A 19,877-nucleotide genomic window follows, 5' to 3' on the forward strand; every position below is an offset into this window, starting at 1 on the left:
CTGTACGACGTACCAGTACAGAGACCCACAAACCAGATTGCATCCTGGACTACAATAGGTACATGGGAGGGGTGGACTTGTCAGATCAAGTCCTGAAGCCCTACAGCGCCATGCGGTGTGGTATAAGAAGCTGTCCGTGCACATCATTATCAAGAACCTAATCTTTAGGGACCAAGACGGGGGCACCCAGTACTTCTGGAAACGAAGCCACACACGTCGTACCAGGGCAACACTTTCCAGAAGAAGTTCCCCAAACTGGCATGAAGGGAAAAAGTCAAAAGAGGTGCAAAGTCTGCTATAAGAGGGGGATAAGGGGATAAGGGAGGACACCATATATCAACGTGACACGTGTCCTGAAAAACCAGGGCTCTGTATGAAAGCGTTTTAAAATGTATCATACATCGCTTAGATTTTTAATGTACCCTGATGCACTCCGCACAGCTTATCCCCCTCATCTTTCCCTTCTGAGCCCTGCTGTGTGCCCAGTCATCTGATAACAGCCACATGTAGGGTATTGCCGTACCCAGGAGAACCCACATTAGTTTATGGGGTGTATATCTCCGGTGGCACATGCTGGGCACACTATATTGGACACTGAAATGGCATACATATATAGAAAATTGCAAATCTCACACTGCACCATCTGCTGCGCATAATCTTTTACACAATACCGGTGGGGTCAAAATGCTCACTACACCTCTAGATGAATGTCTTAAGGGGTGTAGTTTTTAAAATGGGGTCACTTCTCGCGGGTTTCAACTATACTGGTACCTCAGGGGCTTCTGTATACATGACTTGGCACCAGAAAAGCTCTAGTAGGCCAAATGGTGGTCCTTTCCTTCTGAGCCCTCCCTTGGGCCCTAGCGGCAGTTTATCACCACAAATGGGGTATTGCCGCACTCTGGACAAATTGGACAACAAAATGGGGTATTTTATTTCTTGTGAAAATAAGAAATTTTATGAAAAATTACATCTTATTGGAAAAAAAAATCATTTTTTAAATTTCACAGCCCAATTCAAATACGTGCTGTGGAAAAAACGGTGTGGTCAAAATGGTAACAGTAACCATACATGAATTCCTTGAGGGGTGTAGTTTCCAAAATAGGGTCACATTTGGGGGGATTCCTACTGGTTTGGCACCTCAACACCTCTTCAAACCTGGCATGCTGCCTAAAATATATTCTAATAAAAAAAAGAGGCCCCAAAATGCACTAGGTACTTCTTTGCTTCTAGGGCTTGTGGTTTAGTCCATGAGCGCAGTAGAGACACATGTGAGACATTTCTAAAAACTGCAGAATCTGGATAATACATATCTAGTGGTGTTTCTCTGGTAAAACCTTCTGTGTTACAGAAAAAAAAAATGGAATAAAATTGAAATTCAGCAAGAAAAATGAAATTTGCAAATTTCATATCCACTTTGCTTTAATTCCTGTGAAATGCCTAAAGGGTTAAAAAAAAAAACCTTTCTAAATTCTGTTTTGAATACTTTGAGGGGACTAGTTTTTAAAATGGGGTGTTTTATGGGGGATTCTAATACATGGGCTCCTCAAAGCCACTTCAGAACTGAACAGGTACCTTAAAAAAAAAAAGGCTTTTGAAATTTTCTTAAAAGTATGAGAAATTGCTGTTTATGTTCTAAGTCTTGTAAAAAAAAAAATTGGAAAAACGATGCCAATCTAAAGTAGACATATGGGAAATGTGAACTAGTAACTATTTTGGGGGGTTTAACCATCTGTTTTAAAAGCAGATGCATTTAAATTAAGAAAAATGCTATTTTTTCAACATTTTCTCTAAAGGTTGCAATTTTTCACAAATATACACGGAATATATCGAACAAATTTTACTACGAACATTTCAGAATCGCTTGGATAGGTTTAAGCATTCCGTCGTAATTACCACATAAAGTGAAATGTCAGATTTCAAAAATGGGCTCTGAGCCTTAAGGCCAAAACAAGGCTGCGTCCTTAAAGGGAATGTGTTGCCAGAAAAACATGTTTTGTTTTTTTTTAATTAAACATTTAGTGTGTAGGTGATTAAACATTGTTCAAATTTTTTTTATTTTTTTCACGAGTCAGGAAATATTATAAAATTAGATTCTAATTTATAATATTTCCCATTGCTGGTCACTAGATGGAGCTATTCCCAAAATTGCAGCATTGCAAAATTGGGTAAAAAGCCCTCGCTCTAGTGAGCTCTCAGCATCCCCCCCTCCTTTATCCTGGCTAGTGCCGGGATAAACGAGGGGTTTGAACGGTCTATCCTCCTACACTGTGTGTCGCCATTTTTTGAGCTAACACACAGTGTAGTAGGTTTACATACAGTAGTAAACGTACACAAACACGAACATACATTGAAATCTCTTACCTGCTCCTGCCGCCGCGGCTCCCTCCGGCCCGTCCGCTCCGTCTGCGGCCGCTGGTCCAAGTGCACAAGTCCGGAAGCCGCGACCGGAAGTAGTAATCTTACTGTCCGGCCGCGACTTCCGGTCCACAGGAAAATGGCGCCGGACGGCGCCAATTTCAAATTGGACTGTGTGGGAGCGGCGCATGCGTAGTTCCCACACAGACGGCGTACACAGAAGTGGATGGGACGGGAGCCGTTCGCAGTCCCTATGGGACTGTGGCTGCCGTATTCCATGTCTGTATGTGTCGTTAATCGACACATACAGAAATGGAACAAAAAATGGCCGCCCCCATAGGGAAGAAAAAGTGTAAAAATAAGAAAAAGTAAAACACAAACACACAAATAAATATAAACGGTTTTAATAAAGCACTAACATCTTTAACATATGAAAAAAAAAATTGTGATGACACTGTTCCTTTAAGGGGTTAAAGGGAATGTGTTTCGCTAGAAATTATTTTTTTTTTTTTAGTTAAACAATTATTTGAGTGATTACACATTGTTTTAATTTTTTCACAAGTCAGGAAATATTATAAATTAGATTCTAATTTATAACATTTCCATGTGCTGGCCCCTATAGGGATCAGTTCCCAAAATTGCAGAATGGACAATGTGGTAAAGCAACCTCATTGCTTTATGCTGCAAATTTGGGGTAGACACACTCTAGTGTCCTGACACAATCCCCCCTCCCTTATTCTGGCTAGAGCCAGGAGAAGGAGGGGTTTGAATCTTTAAACCTCCTACACTGTCTGCCGCCATTTTCTGAGCGACTGCACAGTGTAGGAGGATTAGATACAGTGCTAAGCAGACAGTATAACACGAACGTAATACACACATCACATACACAAATATAAATTTCCTGCTCCTGCCGCCGCTGCCGCCTCCGCTCCTATTCCTTGCTCCTTCGCTTCCTTGAACATATGGCCGGAAGCCGCGGCCGGATTTCGCTCTGCGAACGAGCTTCGTTTTGGTCTGTGTGGGAGTGGCGCATGCACCGTTCCCACACAGACGGCGTACGCTGCAGTGAATGGAACGGCTCCCGTTCACATTCTCTATGGGGATGTATGTGCCGTATTCCATCTCTGTATGTGTCGTTAATCGACACATACAGAGATGAAAAAAAAAATGGCAGCCCCCATAGAGAAGTAAAAAGAAGTAAAAAGTAGAACACAAGAATATAAATAAATAAAATTTGTGTTATCATATTAAAAGCAATATGGTAAAAGAATAAAATAATTAATGACACCTTCCCTTTAAAGTGGCTCTGTCACCAGATTATAAGTGCCCTATCTCCTACATAATCTGATCGGCGCTGTAATGTAGATAACAGCAGTTGTTTCTATTTTGAAAAACGATCATTTTTGAGCAAGTTATGAGCTAGTTTAGATTTATGCTAAGGAGTTTCTCAATGGACAACTGGGCGTGTTTTTACTTTTTACCAATTGGGTGTTGTACAGAGGAGTGTATGACGCTGACCAATCAGTGACCAATCAGTGTCCCTTCTCATTGTTCCAGCCCAACATGATCCACAACACAGTGTGATTGTGCAGTGAAAGAAGTAAACACGCCCAGTTGCTTAACCCCTTAATGACCGTGCCTGAAAAGACCTTAAAGAGGCTGTCACCAGATTTTGAAACCCCTATATGCTATTGCAGCAGATCGGCGCTGCAATGTAGATTACAGTAACGTTTTTATTTTTAAACAACGAGCATTTTTGGCCAAGTTATGACCATTTTTGTATTTATGCACATGAGGCTTGCTAAAGTCCAACTGGGCGTGTATTATGTGTTACATCTGGGCGTGTTTACTTCTATTACTAGCTGGGCGTTCTGACGAGAAGTATCATCCACTTCTCTTCAGAACACCCAACTTCTGGCAGTGCAGACACACAGCGTGTTCGAGAGATCACGCTGTGACGTCACTTCCCCAGGTCCTGCATCGTGTCGGACGAGCGAGGACACATCGGCACCAGAGGCTACAGTTGATTCTGCAGCAGCATCGGCGTTTTCAGGTAAGTCGATGTAGCTACTTACCTGCAAACGCTGATGCTGCTGCAGAATCAACTGTAGCCTCTGGTGCCGATGTGGCCGACACGATGCAGGACCTGGGGCAGGAAGTGAGTGACGTCACAGCGTGATCTCTCGAGAACACGCTGTGTGTCTGCACTGCCAGAAGCTGGGTGTTAACGAACAGAAGTGGATGATGCTGATTCGTCAGCATCATACACTCCCATTCCTAACGCCCAGCTAGTAAAAGAAGTAAAAACGCCCCGATGTACGCACATAATACACGCCCAGTTGTACTTTTGCAAGCCTCATTTGCATAAATACAAAAATGGTCATAACTTGGCCAAAAATGCTCGTTTTTAAAAAATAAAAACGTTACTGTAATCTACATTGCAGCGCCTATCTGCTGCAATAGCAGATAGGGGTTGCAAAATCTGTTGACAGAGCCTCTTTAAGGTCTTTTCAGGCCCAGTCATTAAGGGGTTAAAAACTGTTTATTTTTTTGCAAAGTTATGAGCATTTTCTAAATATGCTAATATAGCTTTAACCCCTTCCCCCTGCTGGCATTCTGGGCCCTAATGTCCAAGCCATTTTTTAGATTTTTCCATTGTCACATTCGAAGAGCTGTAACTTTTTTATTTTTGCGTCGGCATAGCTGTATAAGGTCTTGTTTTTTGCGGGACGACTTGCAGTTTTTATTGGTACCATTTGAGAGTAGATGCGACTTTTTGATCACTTTCTATCACATTTTTTTTAAGTCAGGATTAACAGAAAACAGCAATTTTTCCATTGTTTTTTATTTTATTTTTTACGGCGTTCACAGTGCGAGTTAAATAATGTAACAGCTTTATAGTCGGGGTCGTTACGGACGCGGCGATACCAAATATGTGTAACTTTTTTGCTTTATTGTAGTTTATTTTAATAGTAAAGCATTGTGTAAGGGGAAAAGCTGGGTTTTTCATTTTTTTTTTTTCACTTCTTTTTTTTTTTATTAACTTTATTAAACTTTTTTTACTTTTTTACTAGTCCGACTAGGGGACTTCCCTATCCTCTGATCGCTATTGTAATACACTGCAATACTTTTGTATTGCAGTGTATTACTGCCTGTCCGTTTAAAACGGACAGGCATCTGCTAGGTCATGCCTGCGGCATGATCTAGCAGGCATTCGCTGCAGGCAGACCTGGGGGTCTTTATTAGACCCCCGGCTGCCATAGAAGACACAGACACTCGGCGATTTTATCGCCGGGTGTCAGTGAGATGAGAGGGAGCTCCCTCCCTCTCTGCAAAACCATTCAGATGCGGTGCTTGCTATTGTGCACCGCATCTGAAGGGTTAAACAGGTGAGATCGATACTAATATCGATCTCACCCGGCAGAGCAGGGACGCCCCCAGCCCTCAGCTGCTCCTGGCAGCTGAGAGCAGGGAGATTTCACGGCTCCCTGCTCTGTTTACTTTATTCTACAGCAGCGACGTAGTTTGGCGGCGCTCTAGAATAAAGCCCACTAATGACCGCCGTAAAAAGACGTATCGGCGGTCATTAAGGGGTTAATAGCCAAAAGGGAGGGGACTGTCTTTTCACTCTGGGCGGTGTAATGTTTTCGGTATGACACTGTCCAATCAGCATACAGCTGCTCCCCCTTCCCAGCAACGCAGTGTGATTATAGAATACACAGCTTCCATTCCCAACTGTGTATTCAACTGGTGATATCTCCGGTTGTTTCACAGCTAGAACTGCGATCCTGGTGTCAGGTTTGAAGTGATCCCCCTTCGCTCCAGCCAGGGGCGTAACTAGGAAAGACTGGGCCCCATAGCAAACTTTTCACTGGGGCCCCCCTGGGTATCACTCAACCCCCCCTTGTAGATAGTGCCTCCCTATATATTCCGTCAGACAGCCGTGCCTCCCTATATATTCCGTCAGACAGCCCTCCCCCTGTAGATGACGTCAGACAGCCCTCCCCCTGTAGATGACGTCAGACAGCCCTCCCCCTGTAGATGACGTCAGACAGCCCTCCCCCTGTAGATGACGTCAGACAGCCCTCCCCCTGTAGATGATGTCAGACAGCCCTCCCCTGTAGATGACGTCAGACAGCCCTAAACCCCCCTGTAGGTAACGCCAAAGTTCTCTATGACAAACCTTGGACTTCCGGCGTCTGCCCAGTATAATAAAAATGAAAGGCGCGCTGGTCACGCATGCGCACAAGCGCGACCGGCGCACAAGTCATTTCTATGGAGCTGCAGACAGACCCCGGAAGTTCGAGGTTTGTCATGGAGAACTTCGGGGGACTTTCGGTCCCCCGTTCTCCTTATCGCTGGGCGTCCCAGCGATCCCACATGTATCCCCTATGTCTTTCGTAGAAACAACCCCTTCAGTGGCGTCGCGCTGCAGCAGCCATAGCGGCTGCTAGCGGAGCCTCCGGCCATGGGAGGGGGGGCCCGTGCCGGCGGGCGAAGCGGGCCCCCTCATGCTGCGGTCCCAGTAGCAGCCGCTACGGCGGTAGTTATGCCACTGCCTCCAGAAACAGTCTCTTAGGCCCCATGCACACGACCGTAGATCTTGTCCGTAATTACGGACCCATTCATTTCTATGGCTAACGCACACCTTCGCGTATATTTACGGGAAGGTGTCCCTGCCGTAGAAACCTTCTGTAAAAAATAGGACGTCTTTTTTTTTACGGCCCTTGCTCCCATACTTTATAATGCGAGCACGGTACGCATATGCGGATGAATGTCCGCAGCCGGCTGTGCCCGTAATCACAGATCGTGATTAAGGGGAACGGTCGTGTGCATGGGGCCTTACACTGTGTGTGAAGCAGCTTCATGCTGATAGGACAGCATCAGAGGCTGTGAGTTCGCTCCACCTCAGGAGAATCGCTGCGGTTAACGCCAAAATGTCTAATAAGGCTCATTTACATATTTAGAAAAAAAAAGCTCATAACTTTTAACCCCTTAGTGACCAGCCCATTTTAGGCCCTAATGACCAAGCTATTTTATTTGTTTTTCTATAGTCGCATTCAAAGAGCTATAACTTTTTTATTTTTTCGTCTACATAGCTGTATGAGGACTTGTTTTTTGCAGCATTAGTTGTACTTTTTAATAGCACCATTTTAGGGTACATATAATTTTTTTATTAACTTTTTTAAACTTTTTTTTGGGGGGTGGGGATTATAAAAAAAACCTGAACTGCCACCATTGCTCTATGCGTTTTTAAATTGACGCCGTTCACTGTGCGGCGTAAATAACATGTTACCATTATTCTATGGGTTGGTACGATTACGGCGATACCACATATTTAGAGGTTTTTTATGTTTTACGACTTTTGCACAATAAAAACACTTTTGAACTAAAATTATTTGTTTTTGCATCGTCGCTTTCCAAGAGCCGTAACGTTTTTATTTTTCCATCAATGTAGTGATTTTTTGGGCTTGTTTTCTGCGGGACGAGATGTAGTTTTGATTGGTACTAGCGATGTCACGATACCAGATTTGGACTTCGATACTGATACTTCGTTTAGTATTGCGATTTCAATACCAATTTCAATACTTTGCCAACCGTAATAAAATAAAAAAAAATTCTTCCGTTTTCTGATGTGAGGCGCGACTTGGGATGAATTTTGAATGCGCCTCACATTAATAGTAATTAATCCCATCATGTTTCTCAGTCATAATGGGTTAATGTGTGAGGTACATGATGGGGTTAATTACTATTAATGTGAGGCACATGGAGGTTAAATTCATCGCACCTCGTGCCCCACAATAATAAGTGATAGAAAGCAGGGTTTCATTTTTTTACAGCGTACACATCATAAATGATGCAAAAAAATTGTTGTGCGCGCCATTACTGAATGTGTGAATATTTTATGTATTGAGACTTATTTTAATGTTTATTGTAAAAAAGGCGTATGTGTATTTTTTTACATTTAATACTTTGTTTTTAAACTTTAATGTACTGACATATCAGATATATGCCAGTACATTAGCCTGTAGACGCATAGCACATAGGCAGTTGTTAGGACATACTTGGGTATGTCCTAACAACAGGAAATATGGTAAGACAGCACTGGGGTCCGTCAATAGACCCTGGGCTGTCTGCCCATATATGGTATGGCCCTCGATCGCGTCACAGGAATTCCCTGTGACGCGATCCAGGGGCATCACCCCTTCTCATTTTCTCCTGAATGCTGCAGTCCGCTGTGATCGCAGCATTCAGGGGAATAGCGGCGGAGATGAGAGGTTTCTCTGATCTCCGCCGTTATAGAGCGGGGCTGCGGCTGTGTAATACAGCCATTGCCCCGCTCCTGACAGGAAGTGCGTGCGTGGTCAGCATGAGGTGATGCGGCCGGCGCTGCACTAATGAGCGGCAGTTCAGGCATTGAGGACAGAACATGGGGGTGTTTTGTAGTGCGCCCGCCATGTTCTGTCTTCAGTGCCGCCGCTCATTAGTGCAGCGCCGGCCGCATCGCATCATCCTGACAGCGCACACTTGTCAGGACTCAGGAGCGGGGCAGTGACTGTATTACACAGCCGCAGCCGCACTCCCATACATTCATGTATTACTATACTGAGCTGTGCGGCTGCGCAGCTCAGTATCGAAATACAGGAAATAGCGGTATCGAACCGTTTAGGGATGCACAGTAACGAAACAGTATCGAAGTTTCGATGCACCGTGCATCCCTAATTGGTACTGTTTTGGGGTGCATGGGACTTATTGATTCATTTTTATTATGACTTTTTTGGGTGGCAATGGAAAAAAATTGCAATTTCACCATTGTTTTTTTTTTACGGTGTTCACCTTGCGGTTTAAATTACATATTAACTTTATTAATGGAGTCATTACGGTCGCGGCGATACCACATATGCGTACTTTTATTTTATTTTTTTACACTTACTAAATAAAACCACTTTTTATGGGAAAAATGTATTTCTTTTTTTACTGTACTTTTTATTATTAATCTTTATTTCACATTATTTATTTCACTAGGCCCACTAGGGGACTTTACTATGCGATCTTCAGATCGCTGCTATAATGCTTTGGTATACTTCGTATACCAGAGCATTATTGCCTGTCAGTGTAAATCTGACAGGCAATCTGTTAGGACGTGCCTCTGGCGCGTCCTAATAAGCATATGTCCAGGGCAGACCTGGGGGCTTTTATCAAGCCCCCGGCTGCCATGACAACCCATCGGAGACCCTCGATTGCAATTGCGGGCTGCCGATGGGTGACAGAGGGAGCTCACTCCCTCTGTAAACAAAGTTAAATGCCGCGGTCGCTATTGACGGTTGCATTTAACGGGTTAAACGGCCGCGATCTAAGTAAACTTCGATCGCGGGCGTTGGAGCAGGAGCTCAGCTGTCATCAGACAGCTGAGCCCCGGCTCCAGCCTGCACGGGAGACCCGTGCAGGACTTAGACTAGGCTCACGTGAAAAGGCGTCAGCCTAGCCTAAGGCCCCTTAGTGACGAACGTTAAAAGGCGTATTGGTGGTCACTAAGGGGTTAATAATAAATGTTTTGGGACACAATTTTCACTAGTATTATCAGTGTGACAGCGCTTATCAGATTAGCTAGGGCAATACTAAACTAGTGACAGATCCTCTTTAAAGCTCAAACAAAACAGGCCAGGTTAATATAGCAAAATATTTCTGCACTAAAATCCAAGTGTCATTTAATTGGTTCCGGTGTCTCAGTATTAACCCAACCTACTCAACATAATAGAAAGCCACTTGTGCACAGCTTCAAATGTCGTGACGGAATTAAAGTTATAGTGCAGAACTTAGCAAAAAACTATTATTTCGCAAACTCATGCACTATAATCGTTTTTCTCTATAACTGGAGGAACACTTATCACTCATCAGAAAAGGCAGCTCATGGAACCCGGAAAACGGATTCTGCCATTAAAACTGAAACCAGCCAGACCACGGCTGCAGAAGGAGAAATGTAGTATTACATGGCAGCCACTCAGATGAATGGCCGTCAGTGGAATAAACGGACAGCTGGAGTCTGCCAGAGCCACTTTTCTCTATGATGGCCATGTGCCCTCATAGGGCAGATGGACAGGGTTTATTTTGTGAGAAAATCCCTTTATGAAAACGGTCGAGGAAGGGGGTCTAAGGATACGTGCCCACGGTTTATTTTGTCCAGCAGAAAAAATCTGCCTCAATTTCTTCCAAATGTTTGGAGGCAGATTTTGAAATGCAACCGTTTTTTTACTTTACCTCTCACAGAAATCAATAAATGGAGATTTAGGGCGTTATTTGACAACAAAACCGACCAGGTTTCCGTGTCTAATATCCCTGTGTGTAAACAGAAACTGCAGTGAAGGAAACAGGGGCACTACCAGAGGTTACTAGATCATTGGTTGGCAACGTTGCCTTGCAGCACAGGGACCGTGGGGTCAAACTGATTAAGGCAACATCTCCATTGACTGCGTTTGTTCTCCTGCGATTATATGGTTTATCTTTAGGTACAGTTGTTTGCTCCCTAATGACAAAAACGAAAAGGCCATTTTACGCAGGCAACGGGCAAACAAGCGTACAATTGAACGCTCGTTCCTGATCATTGCCAAGTGTAAACAGGACAACAACCAGCAGATGAACATGGAAACGCTCGATCATCAGCGGATCTCCACGTTTATGCAGCAACAAACAATATCGTTGTCGGCAGCACATCTCCCTGTATAAACATGAAGATGTGCTGCCGCCATGATGGGAACGAGCGATCATGGGAACGAGCGATCGTAGTAACAATCGCTCATCCCCATATATAACCAAGCATTGCTGCCTGTCAAAGGAACAGACGAGCGGCGATGAACGAATTTCCCCATTGATTGTCGCTCATTTTCATGACCCATATTAGGGCCTTAACTTACATAAATTGCCCGCAAACTGCTTGTGCCAGAGAAAGGGAAATAAGATTGTGAGCGCCAAAGTGGAGTGACCAACAGCAATGTATTGTGTACAGCACTGTGGGAGAACTTTATGTTATATAAATATAGTATAGAAACAACACGTAGGCCCCATGCACACGGCCGCAATGTTGATCCGCAATTACGGACCGTAACTGCGGAACAAAACACTGATCCACTAATTTATAAGGCCCACGGACAACTTCCCGTATATTTACAGAAAGGTGTCCGGGCGTAGAAATGATCCGTAAAAAAATAGGACGTGTCCTATTTTTTAAATTTAAAGACCGTGCTCCCATACTTTATAATGGGGGCACGGCCCGCAAATGCCTGTGTTTGTCCGTGCCCATAAACACGGATCGCGATTACGGGCAAGGCCGTGTGCAAGGGGTCCAAGGCTTGGTTCACACAGATTTTTTGGGCACTGATTTTGACAAGGAAACCATATCTGGATCAGCTAAGTTAAAATGTGACTTAATTTTTTTTCTGCCTACAAAAAAAAACCCTCTATGTAAACAGGGCCTAATAAGGGTAGGTTCACACCTGCGTTGGTCTTTCGGTTGTTCTGCTCCATCAAAGAAGAAGAACGAAAATACGTTGCAGTGAAGCAGCGTTGACGTTGTACAACGGACACCACCAGCAGCTGACGGGGTGTCTGTGGTATTACCTGAAACAATAGCGCGGCACGCTGCCCTATTGTTCCCAGTATTTTTGGCCGGATCTGCGACAGAGAGCTCTAATGATCATCCAACGCAGATGTGAACAGGCCCTAACACAGCGTCTATGGTCTTGAGACAGAATGTGAACCTCAGTAAGGGCAAGGGTTGAATATGAGGCAGTATCTCTGTACAGCATTGTGGAATATGGTGAAGCTGTATAAACAAGGCTTCATTCACATCTGCGTTGGGGTCCCGTTCTGACGTTCCGTCAGAGGTTTCCGTCAGAACGGCACCTTGAACAGACAAGTTTCCATCACCATTGCTTCCAGCAAAACAACGGGACCGGCGCACAACAGACACAAACAGAAACCATGGGCACAGGATCCGTCACCATTGAAATCAATGGTGATGGAAACCAGAGTCAGTTTGTGTCTGTTCTGACGGAAACATCCGACGGAACATCAATACGGGACCCCAACGCAGATGTGAACGAAGCCTTAGCTGTAATACAAAAACCAAAACGGATGTCATACGTGGAAAAACTGAATTCTATGTATTAGAGGACATTTATGAAGCGAGGACAATGTGTGTACAGCTAGAGGGAGTTGTTAAAGAGGCTCTGTCACCAGATTTTGCAACCCCTATCTCCTATTGCAGCAGATCGGCGCTGCAATGGAGATAAGAGTAACGTTTTTATTTTTAGAAAACGAGCATTTTTGGCCAAGTTATGACCATTTTTGTATTTATGCAAATGAGGCTTGCAAAAGTACAACTGGGCGTGTATTATGTGTGTACATCGGGGCGTTTTTACTACTTTTACTAGCTGGGCGTTCTGACGAGAAGTATCATCCACTTCTCTTCACAACGCCCAGCTTCTGGCAGTGCAGACACAGCGTGTTCGAGAGATCACGCTGTGACGTCACTCACAGGTCCTGCATCGTGTCGGACGAGCGAGGACACATCGGCACCAGAGGCTACAGTTGATTCTGCAGCAGCATCGGCGTTAGCAGGTAAATCGATGTAGCTACTTACCTGCAAACGCTGATGCTGCTGCAGAATCAACTGTAGCCTCTGGTGCCGATGTGGCCGACACGATGCAGGACCTGGGGCAGGAAGTGAGTGACGTCACAGCGTGATTTCTCGAGAACACGCTGTGTGTCTGCACTGCCAGAAGCTGGGCGTTCTGAAGAGAAGTGGATGATACTTCTCGTCAGAACGCCCAGCTAGTAAAAGTAGTAAACACGCCCCGATGTACGCACATAATACACGCCCAGTTGTACTTTTACTTTTCAACACGCCCAGTTTGACTTTTGCAAGCCTCATTTGCATAAATACAAAAATGGTCATAACTTGGCCAAAAATGCTCGTTTTTAAAAAAATAAAAACGTTACTCTTATCTACATTGCAGCACCGATCTGCTGCAATAGCAGATAGGGGTTGCAAAATCTGGTGACAGAGCCTCTTTAAGAAAGGTAACCTGTGAGCATCTAGAGAAAGTTGTCAATAAGGAGGAAGACAAAGAAAAAAAAAAGTTGTCAGTAAAGAAGATTCTGGCTGATTGTAAAGAAAGTTCCTGTGAAAGGATTATTTGGCTGCTGCAGGGTGTATGGGTTCACGAATTGCTGTATGAGGTGTGAATAGGCACTTAGCTGGTCCAGCACTGTACCACGTATCCACATATAGACTGTTGTTGCCACCTAGACATATGCATGGCCTATATCTCCCCCTCACTTACATACATTACTATGTAACGTAGACACTGAGGTTACCCACTGACCTACTCCAGTTGAACCGCTCGTGCAGATATTTCTTACCGAAACCACGTTCTTCAATAGCCGCAAAAGTCACATCCTTCCTCCGCTCCCTGCCGCCACTAAAACCGTCCCCGTGCAGCTCGCCAGCAGCGTGACGTCAGCGGTCCGAGCGTTTCAACGGAACCAACCCTATGCCTTCGGTTCCTTGCGCTGATTGGAGGTGTGATGACATCATACGAGATCCACGCCTCGCTTTCAATGTGCAATCCAATTGGCTCTGTCATTCCCTGTGGTGGTGTTTGGGAAACTGCTCAATTTGGAACTTTCAACTTCCGCTTTCGTACATTTCCCCACCCTGAAAATAGAACTGTTCTGATGTCCGGCACAATCCTCGTGTCAATAAACCGTGTTGAACGGGGTTCGAGCGACTTTGTCTGCCCTTCTTCACGTTGGTTAGGGTATGTGCACACACACTAATTACGTCCGTAATTTACGGACGTATTTCGGCCGCAAGTACCGGACCGAACATAGTGCAGGGAGCCGGGCTCCTAGCATCATAGTTATATACGATGCTAGGAGTCCCTGCCTCTCTGCAGGACAACTGTCCCGTACTGTAATCATGTTTTCAGTACGGGACAGTAGTTCCACGGAGAGGCAGGGGCTCCTAGCATCGTACATATGTATGATGCTAGGAGCCCGGCTCCCTGCACTGAGTTCGGTCCGGGACTTGCGGCCGAAATACGTCCGTCAATTACGGACGTAATTAGTGTGTGTGCACATACCCATAAAGTCAAATTTACGTTTTGTGTAAACTGCACTTTTTAGCAGAATGCAGAACTGTTGTGGTTTTGCTGCGGTTCTTGCCTGCTCGATTACAGTGCGATTCGATAGCTAGCAAAGATCAAGCTCATGAGAGGCTCTGTCACCACATTATAAGTGCCCTGTCTCCTACATAATCTGATCGGCGCTGTAATGTAGATAACAACAGTGGTTTTTATTTTGAAAAAGATAAATTTTGAGCAAGTTATTCACAATTTTTTATTTATGCTAATTAGTTTCTTAATAGACAACTGGGCGTGGTTCAGCGTCATACACTTCTCTCCATTAATTTTTAGCAGTACTCGCAACACAGCGTGATCTCGCGAGATCACGCTGTGCAGTCACTCACACATTAACTTTACTGAAGTCCCCAAGAAACTTTACCTAAGTGTCGGGAGTGTGAATAGACATCGCATCCTGGCTGGAGGTGATGTCTATTCACTCTCAAGACACCTCGGTAAAGTTAATCTGGGAGTATGTGACTCCACAGCGTGATCTCGCAAGATCACGCTGTGTTGCGAGTACTGCTAAAAATAGAAGTGTATGACGCTGATTGGTCACTGATTGGTCAACGTCAGACACTCCTCTGTGCAACGCCCAGTTGGTAAAAAAGTAAAAACACGCCCAGTTGTCTTTTAAGAAACTAATTAGCATAAATCTAAAATTGTGCATAACTTGCTCAAAATTGATCGTTTTTCAAAATAAAAACCACTGCTGTTATCTACATTACAGCGCCAATCACATTATATAGGAGATAGGGCACTTATAATCTGGTGACAGAGCCTCTTTAAAGTACCGTATAATGTATTGGAAATCTGAATAAAAATACTTTGCGGGCTGAAATTGAAAAAAACTGTGATACCTACGTTGTTTCTTGGTTTTCATTTTTTACAGCTTTCACCGTGCGGTAAAAACGACAACTTAACTGGCTCAATACGATTACGGTGATACCAAATTTATATAGTTTTTTTTTTTATATTTTACAACTCTAAAAAAAAAAGAAAAAAAAATGTAAAAAAAATTGTTTTGTTTCACCACATTCTGAGAGCCGTAACTTTTTTCTTTTTCAGTGGATTGAGCGGGATGAGGGCTTATTGTTTGCGGGACGAGCTGTAGTTTTTTTGGTACATATAACTTTTTATTACATTTTATTTGAGCCCTAAAGTGACCAAAAAACAGCAATTTTGGCGGTTTACATTTTTTGTTTTTTACGGCGTTCATCGTGCGAGTTAAAAGGGTAAACCGGGGACCAGAAATTGCATTGCAATAATATATTTATGTGAAACTAACTAACTTACTAATATAATTGAATTTAAAATTCTGTAATAAATGGTGCAGTTCAAACCTCGTGCATTGTTCCTGGAAGTGCTGGAGCTTTTCTAATAATGATGACGCTCCGACACGGCCCCACGTGACTGAGCTCTTGCTTCATGTGCTGTTCATGAACATGACTGCAAGGGGCTGTTACATTGCCTATTACTTGAGTCCCGAGCAGAGCATCAGCTAGTGCTTTACTTGGGACTCCAGCACTGCACCCGACGTCCATATTTGGTCAATTCAGGGGTTTCCTATCGCTGGAGTTCCCGAGCAAAGCATCATCTGATGCTTTGCTCTGTGACTCCAGCCCTGGTCCCTACTTCACTGTCCATATATGTCAATGACTTCAGGGGTTTCCTATCGCTGGAGTTCCCAATGCTCTGATGCTCTGCTTGGGGACTCCAGTACTACTACTGCTGCCGACGTCATTGTCCATATGTGGACAGTGATGTTGGCAGAAGTGCTGGAGTCCCCAGTCAAAGCATCAGCTAATGTTCTTCTTGGGAACTCCAGCGATAGGAACCCCCTGAATTGACCAAATATGGACGTCGGGAGCAGTGCTGGAGTACCGAGCAAAGTGCTAACTGAAGGGTGTCTGTAAATATGGTCCGTAGTCATCAGTAATGCATCCGTATTTACGGTTCCACAAAAAACCTGAGGAATCTAGGGTAATCCTAGTTATGCCATAAAATGTAGTATTACATGTTTGCTATTAAAATGAATGGCCGACCATGTAAGGCTATGTTCACATCACGGTTTTTGGCCTACATCTGACGTATAGGCTCTAATGGTATCCTTTTAATGGATTCGTCATGAATTCCCATGATCCTTTTAATTATGTATCTGTTAAACTGGTCCCATTATAGCCTATGGATGACGGATGCCACTGTTAGACATATACTTAACCCATCCGTCACGCGTAGGCTTTAATGGCATCTGTTTAACCCCTTCCCGCCGCAGCCCTTGTTCAGATTTTAATTTTCGTTTTTTCTTCCCCATCTTCCAAAAGCCATAACTTTTTTATTTTTCCGTCGATATAGTCCTATGGGGGCTTGATTTTTGCGGGACAAGTTGTAGTTTTTCGTAGCACCATTTATTGTGCCATATAATGTACTTGGAAACGGGAAAAAATTATTTATGGGGTAGAAAATGAAAAAAACAGCAATTCCTCCATGTTTTTTTTTATTGATCTTTATTCTGTGAGTCAACACGACTACGGCGATACCAAATATATATAGTTTTTTCTATATTTTACTACTTTTACAAGTAAAAACCTAAGGGTATGTTCACACGTAGTCAACCAAAACGTCTGAAAATCCAGAGCTGTTTTCAAGGGAAAACAGACCCTGCTTTTCAGACGTTTTTTTTACCAACTCGCATTTTTCGCGGCGTTTTTCGCGCCGTTTTCGCGGCGTTTTTTACGTCCGTTTTTGGAGCTGTTTGCATTGGAGTCTATGAGAAAACAGCTCCAAAAACGTCTGAAAGAAGTGTCCTGCACTTCTTTTGACGAGGCTGTATTTTTACGAGTCGTCGTTTGACAGCTGTCAAACGACGACGCGTAAATAACAGGTCGTCTGCACAGTACGTCGGCAAACCCATTCAAATGAATGGGCAGATGTTTGCCGACGTATTGGAGCCGTATTTTCAGACGTAAAACGAGGCATAATACGCCTCGTATACGTCTGAAATTTGGCCGTGTGAACATACCCTAAGTGTAAAAAAGAAAATTTATTTTGTGTCGCCAAATTCCGAGAGACATAACTTTTTTATTTTTCCATCAATTAAGTGGTATGAGGGCTTATTTTTTGCGGGATAAGCTGCAGTGTTTAATTATATCATTCTGGGGTACATGCAACATTTTGATCACTTTTTAATTCATTTTTTTGCGGGAGATGAGGTGACCAAAAAATAGAGATTCTGGCATTTACAATTTTTTTATTTTTTTTTACGGTGTTCACCGTGCGGGTTAAATAATGATATATTGTAATAGTTGAGACTTTTACGAACGCGGCGATACCAATTATGTTTATTTATTTATTTTTTTACTATGCTCTAGGGGGAAAATGAGAAAAGGGTTTTTTTTGTAACTTTTAATTTCAAATTTTTTTTTTACATTAAAAAAAACAACTTTATTTTATTAATTAAAATTTTATTTTTTAGTCCCCCTAGGGGACTTTAACCAGCGATCGTTAGATCGCTTGCACTATATACTGCAAAACAAATGTATTGCAGTATATCGTGATTCTGACAGGCTTTTATTGCCAGAGGCAGGGCTTAATAGGAGCACAAAGATGGCGGACCTGGGGGCCTTCATTAGGCCCCCAGGCAGCCATAGCAACCATCGCCCCCCCCCCCCCCCGTGATTTCATTGTGGGGGGCGCGATGAGCTGTTAGAGAGGGTCGCCCCCCTCTTTCTAACGATTTAAATGCTGCGAGTTAAACAACATACAGCCGACACCGGCATCACTCTGTGAGCCCGTTCAATACTTCCCCTACCCGACTTTGGCGTATGGATACGTCAAATGTCGGGAAGGGGTTAATGGATACGTTATGAAAAGCTATTGATCCCATGTCATATCTGTTTGGTGGATGGCTAACAGTGGCATCCATCATCCATGTGTTTATTAATTCATCTGACAACACAACTACATTGCTGCAATATGAAATTGCACTGGGAATTTGAAATAAGGGTTCTCCCACAGTTTTCTTGAATTTAATAGATTGTGGACCCAAGGTTCTGTGCATAAGGCTGCATTAGGCCTTGTTCACACAGTGGACATTTCCTGAAGATTTTGCATGCATTTTTTAAGCCAAACACAGAATTGGATCCAGGAGGGCAGACCTATAAGGCCTTCCTTATATATATATTTCTTCTGTTTAGGTTTTGTTCCTGGTTTTGGTAAAAATAAACATCATGCAAAATCTGCAGTAAATCTGCAGTGTGTGAACAAGGCCTTATATAGTGCGGATTTGTTGTGCAGATTTTCCTGTGGCAAATATGCAGTGTAATGCAGTCAGGGTATGTTCACACAGGCTATTTTCAACCATTTTTCGGGCCTTAAACGTCCTGAAAAACGGCTGAAAAATCGGAAGCAGAACGTCTCCAAATATCTACTCATTGATTTCAATGGGAAAAACAGGGTTCCGTTCCCACAGGGCGTTTTTTACACGGCCGTTTTTTAAAACGCCCCGTAATAACAAGTGCATGTCACTTCTTGAGCCGTTTTGGAGCCGTTTTTCATTGACTCAATAGAAAAACAGGTCCAAAAACGGCAGTGAAAAACGCTAGTTTGATTTTAAAAACCGCTGAAAATCAGGAGCGGTTTTCCCTTGAAAAAAGCTCCGTATTTTCAGACGTTTTTTGAGGGAAAAGAAAGCCATGAGGAAGGACGTGTTGAACGTCTGAAACGTGTAGGCACCTATCTACCTATCTCTAAACACCACACTCGGGATTGATTCTGTTTTAATATCCCAATAAAATTGGAAGCATCTTCTATTTTAAATAATTGCGCTGGATCCAGGGGCGTAACTAGGAAAGACTGGGCCCCATAGCAAACTTTTGATTGGGGCCCCCCCTCCCCCGGGTGTCACACAACCCCCCCCCCTTGTAGATAGTGCCTTTTTTACAAACCCCCTTTTGATAACGCCATACAGCCCCCCTGTAGATAACGCCATACAGCCCCCTTTGTAGATATCTACAGAGGAGTCTGTATGGCGCTATCTACAGAGGGGGCTGTATGGCGTTATCTACGGGGGGGGGCTGTATGGCGTTATCTACGGGGGGACTGTATGGCGTTCCCTACAGGGGGGGTGTATGGCGTTCCCTACAGAGAGGGCTGTCTGGCGTTATCTACAGGGGGGACTGTATGGTGTTACCTACAGGGAGTCTGTATGGCGTTCCCTACAAGGGGGGTCTGTAGGGAACGCCATACAGCCCCCCCCTGTAGGGAACGCCATACAGCCCCCCCCTGTAGGGAACGCCATACAGCCCCCCCTGTAGGGAACGCCATACAGCGTCCCCC

At 43.9% G+C, this 19,877-nt stretch overlaps 1 protein-coding gene across 2 annotated transcripts in view; it reads right to left on the reverse strand.

The window, feature by feature from the left end:
- Nucleotides 1-13,967, reverse strand: part of JOSD1 (Josephin domain containing 1) — a 49,053-nt gene extending 35,086 nt beyond the window's left edge. Inside the window, exon 1 of one of the 2 annotated variants that reach the window (XM_075833581.1) lies at nt 13,780-13,967. The gene's annotated coding sequence lies outside the window, so the exon portion shown is untranslated. Of the gene's footprint in view, nt 1-13,742 lie in introns of both variants that reach the window. The other variant, XM_075833582.1, reaches the window with a different exon arrangement.
- Nucleotides 13,968-19,877: the final 5,910 nt, after the last annotated feature.

Source organism: Rhinoderma darwinii, chromosome 7 (assembly GCF_050947455.1).
Source record: "Rhinoderma darwinii isolate aRhiDar2 chromosome 7, aRhiDar2.hap1, whole genome shotgun sequence".
Taxonomy (NCBI): domain Eukaryota; kingdom Metazoa; phylum Chordata; class Amphibia; order Anura; family Rhinodermatidae; genus Rhinoderma; species Rhinoderma darwinii.